At 45.2% G+C, this 14744-nt stretch overlaps 1 protein-coding gene across 1 annotated transcript in view; it reads right to left on the reverse strand.

The window, feature by feature from the left end:
- Positions 1 to 10972, reverse strand: part of PNOC (prepronociceptin) — a 159071-nt gene extending 148099 nt beyond the window's left edge. The window contains exon 1 of the mRNA XM_073624859.1: positions 10817 to 10972. The gene's annotated coding sequence lies outside the window, so the exon portion shown is untranslated. The remainder of the gene's footprint in view (positions 1 to 10816) is intronic.
- Positions 10973 to 14744: the final 3772 nt, after the last annotated feature.

Genomic DNA, 14744 nt, shown 5'->3' on the forward strand with positions numbered 1-14744 from the left:
ATTTGGCATTGCTAGGAGTTTGGTCTTAAGTAGTGGAAACTGCAGTTCAGTGTTTCTAAATGCAAAATAATGCACTTAGGAAAAAAAATAATCCTCCGATACAACATTGGGGATACAGTGTTGGCCAGAACTACAGAGGAAAAAAATGTGGGGGCAATTATTTCAGATGATGGCAAAATGAGCAAAGAGCGAGTCCTGGATCACCCGCAGGAGGAAGGAGGTCCTGATTCTTCTATATAGATCTTTATATCACTAGAGGGGTCACCAGCAGGAGGGAGGAGGTCCTGATTCCTCTATATTTATCTTTATACCACTAGAGCACATGTGTCAAACACAAGGCCCGTGAGCCAAATCCGACCCTCCAGGCCATTTCATGTGGCCCTATACCGCCCCTGCAGCTGCAGTAGAGCTCCAGCCCTCCTCTGGTCCTCCTCTAAACCCTGTACTTACTGCTTTCCAGCAGTGCCTCCCGCTTCTTCCCAGCAGCAGCACAAGGTAAGGGGGATGCACTGTGATGTAAGGGAGGGTGGGGGGACTCAACTTCTGATGGTGGGGGGCTCTTGATGTCTGATGTAAGGGTAGGGGATGCTCTGGACATCTAGTCTTACGAATACAACCAGCCCTTTTGAGGGCAATCATAATGCTGATGCGGCCCGCAATGAAATTTAGTTTGACACCCCTGCACTAGAGGGATCACCAGCAGGAGAAAGGAGGTCTTGATTCTTCTATATAGATCTTTATACCACTAGAGGGATCACCAGCAGGAGGAAGGAGGTCCTGATTCCTCTTTATAGATCTTTATATCACTAGAGGGATCACCAGCAGGGGGAAGGAGGTCCTGATTCCTCTATATAGAACTTTATATAAATAGAGGGATCACCAGCAGGAGGAAGGAGGTCCTGATTCCTCCCTATAGCTCTTTATACCACTAGAGGGATCACAAGCAGGAGGAAGGAGGTCCTGATTGCTCGATATAGATCTTTATATGACTAGAAGGATCACCAGCAGGGGGAAGGAGGTCCTGATTCCTCTATATAGATCTTTATATCACTAGAGGGATCACCGGCAGGGGGAAGGAGGTCCTGATTCCTCTATATAGATCTTTATATCATTAGAGGGGTCACCAGCAGGGGGAAGGAGGTCCTGATTCCTCTATATATAGATCTTTATATCACTAGAGGGATCACCAGCAGGAGGAAGGAGATCCTGATTCCTCTATATAGAGCTTTATATCACTAGAGGGATCATCAGCAGGAGGAAGGAGGTCCTGATTTCTCTATATACTTAGATCTCATTTAGAATACTGTGCCTAATTCTAGAGACCTCATTTACAAAAAGATATTGAGAATATAGAACAAGTCCAGAAACGGGCAAAAAAAAATAGCGAAGGGTCTCAGGGAAAAAAACATATCCAAAGAAACTTCAGGAATCTCACACACAGTCTGGAGGAAAGGGGTGACATGAATGACTGAAACCTCAGAATACATAAAGGGGGTGAATAAGGATCAGGAGGGCAGAATTTCCAATATCTAAGATCAAGAACATGGAGACATGACCTCAAACTTACAGGAGGAAAGTTGAAAACTAATCTTAGAAAGTATTATTTTACTGAATGGTAGTTGATGCTTGGAACAGACTTCCAGCAGAAGTAGTGAGTCAGTCAACAGTACAGATAAAACAAATAGTTTAAAAAAAAAACAAACAAAAAAAACAATAAAAATAAATAAATAAATAAATAAATAGGCAGACTCGATTGATCACTTGGTACTGCTGCCAATCTTCTATGTTTCTATTTTCCAGGATATTCACAACATTCGAAAAAGCAAAGGGAGGGGGTCTCATAATCTATGTTTGTCACGTCACAAATTCCAAACCCAAAGCGTGAAATTTGAAAACATCCCAAGACTACAAATCACAATGCCCAGCAAAAAGAAGCCAAATGCAGACAACCAAAGAACTACTTTTCCATTCATATATTCATTGAAAATGTATCTTATTTCTAATCATTCCACTGTATGTGCAATCATCTGTAATACTCCTTCGTACGAAATTCCTACCATTCCTTTTGCTCACCAGCTGAAATGTCAAATCAGGCATGCTTGTACAGGCTGGGATGGGAAGGGACAGAGTGGAGGTGACTGACATATGAAGACATCTGTGACATCTTGTAAGTTTTTCTATGTTTCAAAAGAATAAAAGATACAATGTGATCGAATATGTAAAATATGACCAATATGTCAAATATGATCAATATGTAAAATATGATCAATATATAAAATATGACCAATATGTCAAATATGATCAATATGTCAAATATGACCAATATGTCAAATATGATCAATATGTAAAAGATGACCAATATGTCAAATATGACCAATATGTCAAATATGATCAATATGTAAAATATGACCGATATGTAAAATATGACCAATATGTCAAATATGACCAATATGTCAAATATGATCAATATATCAAATATGATCAATATGTCAAATATGACCAATATGTCAAATATGATCAATATGTAAAAGATGACCAATATGTCAAATATGACCATTATGTCAAATATGATCAATATGTAAAATATGACCGATATGTAAAATATGACCAATATGTCAAATATGATCAATATGTTAAATATGATCAATATGTTAAATATGATCAATATGTAAAAGATGACCAATATGTCAAATATGATTAATATGTTTAAGTGCTCTGATATGATTAAGTGCTTTAGCAATTCAGTAAGGCAATGCAGCTCCATCACGCATGCGTTGTGGTGTGCTGCATTGCCACAAATGATGCATGTCCATTTTTTTGGAGATATTTTGGAACATCGGCAGCCCATTTATTTGAATGGGCTGCCTTAATGCACAGCACAGTTACATGCCTTCACACACGTGTATTCATGCGATGCAACAGGACACCGTGGTCTGAATAAGCCCCCAAAATATATATCCCTATGGTTGGCCGTGATTAAAAACAAAAGGACTCTCCACAAATTAACTGAGGTTATCTCGGCAGTCCGTAAGCAGGGATGCTTATCAAACGGACAGATGACCACTAGAGGGAGCATTTAAATATCGAACATATAAAATACAGTAATGAAAATGTGGTGCATCAAGGGTTGTAGAAACATATAGGCTAAGTTCATATCTCGCATTGAAATGAATGGGCTTCCCTTACACGCGGCACGCGGGAACACACACAAAACCGCACGCGCACTCTGTCACACCCGTATGGTACGAATGAAATCTTCCTGAATCTGCAGCAGGTGTCAGAGCAATGCTAAAGGCGCCCCAAAAGCAGTGCGTTTTCCTGCACCTAATCACATGGTGAAGGAGTACCACACGATCTGGTTGCTCTGCTTTTCTAAAGTAGTACTTTTGCTGCAGTCTGGCGCAATTTCAGCCCATTCAAATGAATAGGCTGAAATAGCACTGCGCCTGGATTGCAGACTGTGAAATTTGGCCTTACTCCAGCTGGTGATAGGAGAGTGAAAAGAGAAGCAGCAGACTGATGAGGTCATCTCTTAGTCACTCTGTCAGCGTGTTTCCCATTCTGCAGCCTGGCGCGTTGGGAGGACGACACATGGCAGGGGCGGAGCTTGCATCCACACCTCGCTGAGGGGGGAGCTGCCTCTGATCCCATGGCGGTGGCAGAGGTGGCTCCTTATGCTTTTTAGAAGCTGAGGATGGCATTTTTCCGGTCTCTGCTATCTCCGCTAGCTGTACCGGGGTAAAAATCCGGATTTGGGGCTGGTTAGAAGGGCTTCAAAGGGATAACATTCAGGAGGATAGCCGGAGCTCTGAGAAGACACCTCCTGCCCCGATCACATCCGCTCACGCCCCACCAGCGTGTTTCTCAGCACATAAATTGGCTGAAATATCACTGCGCATGGATTGCATGTGAATCGTACAAGAACGCAGCGAAAATCCCCTCCCCCCAAAAAATTAAGCACTAATCTGCATGCTCACTGCCTCTAAATTCCCTCTCCTCCTGGTACAAATCTGCCCCCCAGCTGAAATTCCCCCTCCCAGCACAAATCTTTGCCCCCCATCTCCCCCATCTCAAATCCTCTCTCTCCCCATATGCACACCCCCCCCCAAAAAAATCAAGCACTTATCTCCATGCTCATCCCCTAAGCATAAATTCCCCCTCCTCCCAGTATAAATCTGCCCCTCTGCTGAAATCCCCCCTCCCAGCACAAAGCTCAAATTCTCTCTTTCCCCATATACCCCCAGCACCCCCCCCCCCAAAAAAAATGGAGCACTAATCTGCATTCCCACCCACCTAAGCATAGATCTCCCCTCATCCCAGTACAAATCTGCCTCTCTGCTGAAATCCCCCTTTTCAGCACAAATCCCCACACATAAAAAAAATTCTTCATCCTAGCACGAATCCTCCACCCTCAAATTTCCCCTCCAAGCAGAAATCTTTGCCCCCCCCAGCTCAAATTCTCTCTCCCCATATGCCCCCAGCACAAATCCTTCTCCCTCCCAAAAAATAGAGCACTAATTTGCATTCTCACCCCCCCTAAGCATAAATTCCCCCTCCTCCCAGTATGAATTTGCCCCTCTGTTGAAATCCCCCCTCCCAGCACAAATCTTTGGCCCCCCTAAGCTCAAATTCTCTCTCTCCCCAAAAAGCCCCAGCACAAACCCACCCCACAAAAAAATAGAGCACTAATCTGTATTCTCACCCTCCTAAGCATAAATTCCCCCTCCTCCCAGTACAAATCTGCCTATCTGCTGAAATCCCCCTTTTCAGCACAAATCCGCCCTCACCCATAAAAAAATTTCTCATCCTAGCACAAATCCCGCACCCCTCAAATTTCCCCTCGAAGCACAAATATTTGCCCCAAGCACAAATCCCTCTCCCTCCCAAAAAATAGAGCACCAATCTGCATGCTCACCCCTTAAGCATAATTCCCTCCTCCTCCCATTATAAATCTGCCTCCCTGCTAAATGCCACCTTTTCAGCACAACTGGCCCCCCACCCATAAAAAATTCCTCATCCTAGCACAAATCCTCCACCCCTCAAATTTCCCATCCAAGCACAAATCTTTGGCCCCCAGCTCAAGTTCTCTCTCTCTCCCCATATGCCCCCAGCACAAATCCCCCTCCCTCCAAAAAAGTAGAGCATCTACCTGCATGCTCACCCCCTAAACATAAATTTCCTCTCCTCCCAGTAAAAATCTGCCCCATCTGCTGAAATCCCCCCTCCCAGCACAAATCTTTGCCCCCCAAGCTCAAAGCTCAAATTCTCACTCCCCATATACCCCCAGCACAACCCCCCCTCCCCCCCAAAAAATAGAGCACTAATCTGCATTCTCACCCCCTAAACATAAATTCCCTCTCCTCCCAGTACAAATCTGCCCCATCTGCTGAAATCCCCCCTTCCAGCACAAATCTTTGCCCCCCCCCCAAGCTCAAAGCTCAAATTCTCTCTCTCCCCATATACCCCCAGCACAAATCCCCCTCCCATCCAATAAATAGAGCACTAATCTGCATTCCCACCCCCCTAAGCATAAATCCCCCCTCCTCCCAGTATGAATCTGCCTCTCTGTTGAAACCCGCTCTGCCAGCACAAATCTATGCCTCCCCAAGCTCAAAGCTCAAATTCTCTCTCTCCCCAAAAACCCCCAGCACAACCCCCCCCCCAAAAAAAAAAAAAACAAATAGAGCACTAATCTGCATTCTCACCCTCCTAAGCATAAATTCCCCCTCCTCCCAGTACAAATCTGCCTATCTGCTGAAATCCCCCTTTTTTCAGTGCAAATCCCCCCCCCCCCCCACCTCATAAAAAAATTCCTCATCCTAGCACAAATCCTTTCACCCCCTCAAATTTCCCCTCCAAGCACAAAACTTCTCTTCTCACTCCATATCCCCCCCTTCCAACACAAATACCCCCCCAATCATTCTTACGAAAAAAAAATCCCGTCTACCAAATTAATTTTATAGCACAAACCCTCCAAATCCCCCTCCTAGCACAAACCCTCTTCCCCCCTCCCAACACAAATCCCCCCAAATCACCACTTCTAGAACACCTCCCTAAATTTGCCCTCCTAGAACAATTCTTACCCCTGCCGCCCCCCAAATACTTCTTCTCAACACAAATCCCCTCCCCCCAATCTCCTTGTGGTGCCCCTCCACCTTACATGATGCCACAGTGACCAGGGCAGCCGCCCCTCCTGCCCACCCTTTGTCCCGGCCTTGATTGCAGAGCTCAGACAGAGAGAGGAAGAAGCAGAACAAGGAGCCAAGCAGGTGTGCTCATGTGCTCAGAGTCATCTTTATTATTGATTGGACCCCGAATGCACTTATCAACTATTTGCAGGCAGTGCCCGTACAAGGGGCAGCTGCTTTGGGCCCCACAACAATGACTGGGCCCGGGGCAGCTGCCCCTTATGCCCTGTGTTAAAGATGGCCCCCGGTGCTAATGAGGAGCACGCTGATAGGAGGGGAGCACAGAGTGACAGAGAGATGACCTCATCAGTCTGCTGCTTCTCCTTTCACTCTCCTATCACAGGCTGCAGTAGGGACAAGTTTCACAGTCTGTACAAATGATAGCATCTAAAAAAGAGTTGTTTTTGGGGGGTTTTTTCATGGGAATTCCTGTTGGTTTTCGAGGGATTTGATATAAGGGGACGGATCAAGACACTCGTATTCTTCCCTTAGGCTTGCTTATGGCTTTACAAAGCTCACCAGCATCCCTCTGTTGTAGCACAGTGATGAATTGTCTCCGCCGGTCCTCTCTGCTCTTCATTCCCCGTTGCCTCTCCAGTAATTTTCATCACAACGACGGCGTTTTAGGAGCCACGTGCTCCTCCATCCTTTTCCATCCACTTTACCTCCTTTCGTGTGGGGGTTTGCAGCGTTTGTTAATCTCCTAATAAGCCCTCAATGGATTAAAGGAGTTAAAGTTTTATCTGTGCAAACACAGAGAAGACAATCTATGGATTGAGAGGAGACAGAGAATGCAGAGTCTCCCTCCCCGATCTTTTTTTCTATTTAAAGAAAATAACTGACGCGTTTCAGCCCTTTCGTTTCAAATGTGGCGCTTTAATTCCAGCGTGAGCCTGTGCAGCAATGACCAAGGATGCTGTTTGCCTTTATTATACGACATACTAATAGCCTTTGTATTGGAGTCCTTAATGTCCGTACCGAGGCTATAGATGGCGATCTCCCTTTAAGAAAATGTGAGTCCCTGTCATGCTGATCCGTTGTCTTCGGTGCTCTGATTCACTGACTCGGAACAAGTATGCGGAGGTTGACTTCGCTTTGAGTTTCCTGAGCTGCAGGCTTCTTCCAGGTCGGTGATTTAGAAAGCATTGCAGTCAATGGCAGCCAGGCGACTAGCATTTTTAAAGAGGCAGCCGTCTCCCAGGGTGGGTTTTCTTTGAGGCCCCTTTCACATGATCGGACCGATCAGGTCCACCTGTCTGCTTTCCAGGCAGACCCAATCGGGCCACCCAGTGTCCTCTATTGGAAGGCAGATGTCAGCGAACATGTGTCTGCTAATACCCGCCTGGCATCCGATAAAACCTGCTAAAAACAGACATACGCCGCTACGTTCACCATCCGTCCAGCGGTTCGGATCGGGTGACAATTGGATGGAAATGGACATGCAGTCTATTTCCATCCGACTGCCCCATAGAGGAGAACAGGCTCCGTCCTATGCAGAGCAGACAGGACCTGTCATCTGCCTGCTCAGCTGGGGGTCAGCGGAGAGATCCCCTTGCTGAGCAGGTGGATTCTGCTTGGTGGGATTTGCTCCGTGTGAAAGGGGCCTAAAGGTGGGAATGAAAGGATGTAATGATCTCTTTTTCATTTTCACATTCCTACCAAGCAATTGGCAGTGGAAAATCACCAGTGCTCTGCATTGAGGTTACATTGATCTGTGCCTGGATGGCGTCGGGGGCACCGGGGGGCATGGCCAGGCGGGAGCCCAGGCTGAGGTTGTCATTTCACCCCTGAACACCTACGCAGATGTGCGGCATCGGAGATTTCCTCCTCTCTCTCTCCAGGGCTGGGACAAAGAATGGGTAGCAGGGGGTTGCCCTGGGCGCCATGACTGGCATTCCAGCGGTAAACAGCGTGACCTTGGCGAGTGCCCAATGATCTATTAACCCTTGCTGCAGCGCTACACTCCGCCACTGAGAGGGACATCATGTGTTTGCATTTTTTGGGAAGATGTTCTGGTGGGGGTTTGAACCTCCCTGACCCCCCCCTTATCTACGTCTCTGCATGGATGCGAGGCATCAGGGATTTCCTCCTCTCTCTCTCTCTCTCTCTCTCTCTCTCTCTCTCTCTCTCCAGGGCTTGGACAAAGGGATGGGCAGCAGGGACAGTTGCCCTGGGCACCGTGACCGACATTCCAGTGGTGAACAGCGTAATCTCGGCGAGTGCCCAATGATCTATTAACCCTTGTTGCAGTGCTACACTACGCCACTGAGAGGAACATCATGTGTTTGCATTTTTTGGGAAGATGCTCTGGTGGGGGTTTTAACCCTCCTGACCACCCCTTATCTACGTCCCTGCGTGGATGTGCGGCATCTGGGATTTCCTCCTCTCTCTTTCCAGGGCTGGGACAAAGGGGTGGGCAGCAGGAACAGTTGCCCTGGGCACCGTGAAGCAAAGGGGCACAAAAATATAGGGTGCACCCATTCTACGGCATGTATTATTAGTATTATTAGTGGGGTGCGCATAATCATGCGCACAGTGAATTTAGCGTTACAATGTATCAAGAAGCTGGCGAATGAATAGCAGGTTAATGAACTGATAAATGGTGAGGGGTTCCCCCCTATCCCTGCCTGGAAATGATGTACTGAGTAGCCTCCTGCACCTCGCTGGACTGCAAATTCTTACATTAGGTTCTCCAGCAATACGAATGATAAAACCAGCACTTGAAATAATAAACTCTTAATTTAATTCTTAATTTAATAAAACCCAGCACTGCATTGAGACTGGGACAGCAGATAACGCACCGCGGTGAGACGAAGCTTCAGATTTGCGCATCCGTCTTCACCGTCTTACACATTCAGTAAAATGTATATAATTATACACCCCTCCCCTTAACTCTTCCATCTGGTTCTGTATCATTAGGTACGTCGTTTTACATCAGCGTAAAACACTTCTGCGCCAGACAGCAAAACGCGCATCAAGCAACGAAAAATGGAGCTGGTTATAAACAGATGCAAATTGCGCTATATTACAACTTGAGGTCAAATACGTACAACAAAATAAATGCTGGTCACTCTGTTTTAGTAAAAAAAAGTTAAACAGAAGTAAAATAAATAAATGAAAAAAACTAGCTAACAATTTCTAGGAGTTTAAACTGATTCAGGATAGTTAACATTTTGCCCAGTGAAAAAAAAAAAAAAAAATAACAATGCAACAATATAATAATGCAAACTGACTTTAAGATGTTAACATTTACCAAAACAAAAATCTACAAGAATGTATTTAAAAGGCAACAATGTCACAAAAGCTGACTCACGACAGTTGAGATGTTGTTCTGTCCAGAGCAAAGCAAATAAAAATAGATTGATAAAAAAATTAAATAAAATAAATAAACAAATTTTAAAAAAATACAAATATTTATATAGAATGCAACAAAGTAGCGAAGACTGATTAAAGGAAAGGGATTTTCTTCTGTCCAGAGCAAAGCAAAAAAAAAAAGAAAAAATCTCAACTGCCTTGAAACAGCTTTTGTTACTTTCTTGCCTTTTAAATAAATAAATAAATAAATATATATATATTCATTTAAATATATATATATATAATATATATATATATATTTTTTTTTAAAGGCAACAAAGTAACAAAAACTGATTCAAGGCAGTTGAGATTTTTTCTTCCATCCAGAGCAAATATATATATATATATATATATATATATATATATATATATATACCGATATTTATTCAAATGAAACAATGTAGCAAAAGCTGATTCAAGACAGTTGAGATTTTCTTCTTTCCAGATTAAAGCAAAACATTAATGAATGAATGAATGAATTAATTAATTCAATTGGAAAAATGAAATATAATTTTTTTTTTAAAAACTGCAACAAAGTAACAAAAGCTGATCAAATACAGTTGAAGTTTTCTTCTGTCCAGAGCAAAGCAATAAAAAAAATATTTAAAATGCAACAAAGTAACAATTGCCGCTTCAAGGCAGTTCAGAATTTCCTTTCATCCAGAAAAAAAGATCTACAAATATTTATTTAAAATGCAACAATGCAACAAAAGCTGATTCAAGACAGTTGAGCCATTCTTCTGTCCAGAGCAAAGCAGAAAAAAAATGTATTTAAAGTAACAAAAACTGATTCAAGGCAGTCTAGATTTTTCTTTCATCCAGAGCAAAGCAAAAAAAATTCCTTATTATTTATTTGAAATCCTACAATCTAACAAAAGCTCATTAAATACAGTTGAAATTTTCTTCTGTCTAGAGCAAAGCAAAAAAATAAAATATAATAAAATAAAAAATATTTATTTAAAATGCAACAAAGTATCAAATGCGCATTCAAGGCAGTATGGATGTTTCTTTCATCAAGAGCAAAGCAAAAATATATACAAATATTTATTTAATATGCAACAATGTTGTTTTATAGAGGAGAAGAGGGCTTCTAACAATGTATGAGGACCCCAGATGGGTAATATACAATGTAATCCCCCAATTCCCCATAGGTTTTTGAAGGAGAATCCTCAGAACTATGCAGGCAGAATTCAGTTAGGATTCCTTATTGGGAATTAAATTGGAAAGTCTCTGTCTGTTTCTGTTCTATAGTGATAATAGGAAGGCAGTCTTACCTCTGAGTGTTCTCCAGTGTCCGGACCTCTCCTGATATGTGCCTGTCTGTGCCTTTCCTCTCAGTATATTTATACACAGTGGTTCCCCCACCTCTCAGGCACTCACATTGTTACTCTGTATGTATCCACCCCCTCATGCTTCTGTCAAGCAGAGGAAGACCAAATCTTATCCTACCTACCTCTCCTTATCTTTAAGAGAAAGAAACGTCACAGCAAAAAAATTTCACCGGATTCCCTCAAATCCATGGGTGATGCCCACAGACGACGTGGCGCAGCGCCCGCATTTCGCATTGTTCTGGCTTTCGGAGATGTCACTCAGTACATAAGGCAATTACTTATTATCTTTTCCCGTGAGGGCAATGTGTCTGGCCAAGGACCTATAGGCTGTCAAAACACTAAAGAAGACAAATAGAGTAAGGGTACATGAATGAAAGGAGAACAGACACATTCATTTTAGGCAATTAAATGCACACTCAGATTTGGGTTCGTTAAAGGGTTATGCCGCGTACACACGAGTGGACTTTACAGCAGACTTTGTCCTGCGGACTTTTCGATGGACTTTACGATGGACTTTTCGAATGAACGGACTTGCCTACACATGATCAGCCAAAGTCCGATGGATTCGTACGTGATGACGTACGACTGGACTAAAACAAGGAAGTTCATAGCCAGTAGCCAATAGCTGCCCTAGCTTCGGTTTTTGTCCGTCGGACTAGCATACAGACGAGCGGACTTTTCGACTGGACTCGAGTCCGTGGAAAAGATTTGAAACATGTTTTATTTCTAGGTTCTTTTGGGGAAAAAAAGTCAGCTGGAGCCCACACACGATCGAATTGTCCGACGGACTCCGGTCCGCCGAACCAAGTATGCCGTAAAGTCCGGTCATGTGTACGCGGCATTAGTCTACCTAAAACTGATATTTTGGTGGATGCTGGAGAGTGAAACCACCTGATGTTTTCTTATATGCTATATAGCCAAATGTTTGTGGACACCTATCCACACCTAACCACCACACCTACGGTTTAAGAGTTTGTTGGTTATCCCATTCCAAAGCTGTGATCATCTATTTGGAGTTGGTCCCACCATTTGGGGCTTTAACAGCCTCCACTTTTCAGGGGAGGCTTTCCACAGTGTGTCTGTGGGAATTTGTGTTGATTTATGAGGTCAGGTACTTGTGTTGGATGAGAAGACCTGGCTCACAATTTGTGTTCCAATTCATCCCAAAGGAGTTCAGTTGGGTTATGGAGGAGAAGACCTTAGTCACAATTGATATTTTAGTCCATTCCAAAGGTCTTCAGTAGGGTTGAGCTCTGGTACCCACATCAGAGGAGAAGATCTGGCTCACAACACCTAAAACAAGGAAGTTCATAGCCAGTAGCCAATAGCTGCCCTAGCGTCGGTTTTTGTCCGTCGGACTGGCATACAGACGAGCGGACTTTTTGAAAGGTGTTCAGTAGACCTGAGCTCAGGTACCCATCTTGGATGAGAAGACCTGGGTCACAATTGGTATTCTAGTTCACCCCAAAGGTATTCAGTAGAGCTAAGCTTGGGTACCCATGCTAGATGAGTAGGGTTGAGGTCAGGTATTGGTGTTGGATGAGAAGACCTGGCCCACAATCAGCATTCCAGTTCATCCCAAAGGTGTTCAGTGGGGTGGAGCTCAGGTACCCATGTTGGATAAGAAGACCTGGGTCACAACTGGAATTCCAGTTTATTCAAAAGGTGTTCAGTAGGGTTGAGCTCAGGAACTTGTGTTGGAAGAGAAGACCTGGGTCACAATTTGAATTCCAGTTAATTCCAAAGGTGTTTAGTATGGCTGAGCTCAGGTACCCATGCTGGATGAGAATTAGGGTTCAGGTCAGGTACTGGTTTGGATGACAAGCCCTTAGTCAAAATCATCATTCTAATTTATCCCAAAGGTGCTCAATAGGGTTGAGGTCAGGGCTCTGTTCAGGACACTTGCATTTTTTCACACCAAACTGTTCATATCATGTCTTCATCCCAAAGATGTTCAATAGGGTTAAGGTCAGGCACTGATGGTGGAGGAGAAGACTTGGCTCTTAATTGGCATTCTGATTCTTCCCAAAGGTGTACAGTATGGTTGCGGTCAGGCACCCAGGGGGATGTGGAGGTGTGATCAGAGTGGAGGGATGGGGGGATCTGGAGGTGTGTTTAGAATGGAGGGATCTGGTGGGGTATCTGAAGGTGTGATCAGATTGGAGGGATCTGGGTGATCTGGGGGTGTGACCAGAATGGAGGGATCTGGGGGGATCTGTAGGTTTGATCAGAGTGGAGGGATGGGGGCACTGGAGGTGTGATCAGAGTGGAGAATTCTAGGGGGGACCTGGAGGTGTGATCAGAGTGGAGGGATGGGGGGATCTGGGGGTGTGACCAGAGTGGAGGGATCTGGAGGGATCTGTAGGTGTGATCAGAGTAGAGGGATGGGGGGGGGGACTGGAGGTGTGATCAGAATGAAGGGATGGGGGGATCTGGAGGTGTGATTAGAGTGGAGGGATCTGGTTGGGGATCTAGGGGCATGATCAGAGTGGAAGGATCTGGAGGTATGATCAGAGTGGAGGGATGGAGGGGGATCTGGAAGTGTGATCAGTGGAAGGATCTGGGGTGATCTGGGAGGGTGACAAGAGTGGAGGGATCTCGGGGATCTGGAGGTGTGATTAGAGTGATGGAATGGGGGAGGACAGAATCTGGAGATGTGATTAGAGTGGAGGGATGGGGGGGCAGAATCTGAAAATGTGATCAGAGTGGAGGGATGGGGGAGATCAGGGGTTGTGATCAGAGTGGAATGATCTGGTGGGGTATCTGGAGGTGTTAACAGAGTGGAGGAATCTGGGGGTGTGATCAGAGTGGAGGAATCTGGGAGGGGTTATCTGGGGAGTGTGATTGGAGTGGAGGGATCTGGTTGGGTAACTGGAGGTGTGATCAGAGTGGAGGGATCTGAAGGTGTGATCAAAATGGAGGAATCTGTTGGGGTAGCTGGAAGTGTGATCAGAGTGGAGGGATCTGAGGTGTAATCAGAGTGGAGGGATGGGGGGGTCTGGAGGTGTGATCAGAATGGAGGGATCTGGTGAGGTATCTGGAGGTGTGATCAGAGTGGAAGATGGGGAGGCTTCTGGAGGTGTGATCAGAGTGGAGGGATTGGGGGGGTGGGGTGTAATCAGAGTGAAGAGATCTGGGGGTGTGATCAGAGTGGAGGGGTCTGGGGGGATCTGGAGGTGTGCTAACAGTGGAAGGATCTGGTGGGGGATATGGGGGGCTAATCAGAGTGGAAGGAATATGGAGGTGTTACCAGAGTGGAGGAATCTGGGGGAGGGGGAATCTGGAAGTGTGATCAGAGTGGAGGGATCTGGTGGGGTAACTGGAGGTGTGATTAGAGTGGAGGGATCTGGAGGTGTCATCAGAGTTGAGGGATGGGGGATCTGGATGTGTGATCAGAATGGAGGGATCTGGTGGGGTATCTTGAGGTGTGATTGGAGTGGAGGGATCTGGAGGTGTGATCAGATTGAAGGGATGGGAAATCTGGAGGTATGATCAGATTAGAGGGATCTGGGGGGATCCAGAGGTGTGTTCAAAGTGGAGAGATGGGGGGATCTGGGGGTGTAATCAGAGTGGAGGGATGGGGGAGCTTGGGGGTGTAATCAGAGAGGAATGGGGGGATCTGGAGGTGTGATCAGAGTGGAGGGACCTGGTGGGGATGTGGGAGTGTGATCAGAGTGGAGGGATTGGGGGGTGTAATCAGAGTGAAGAGATCTGGGGGGATCTGGGGGTGTGATCAGATTGGAGGGATCTGGGGGATCTGGAGGTGTGATAACAGTGGAAAGATCTGGTGGGGGATATGGGGGGGGGGGTGATCAAAGTGGAGGGAATATGGAGGTGTTACCAGAGTCGAGGAATCTGGGGGAGGGGGAAT

This window comes from Aquarana catesbeiana, linkage group LG04, assembly GCF_042186555.1.
Source record: "Aquarana catesbeiana isolate 2022-GZ linkage group LG04, ASM4218655v1, whole genome shotgun sequence".
NCBI lineage: Eukaryota > Metazoa > Chordata > Amphibia > Anura > Ranidae > Aquarana > Aquarana catesbeiana.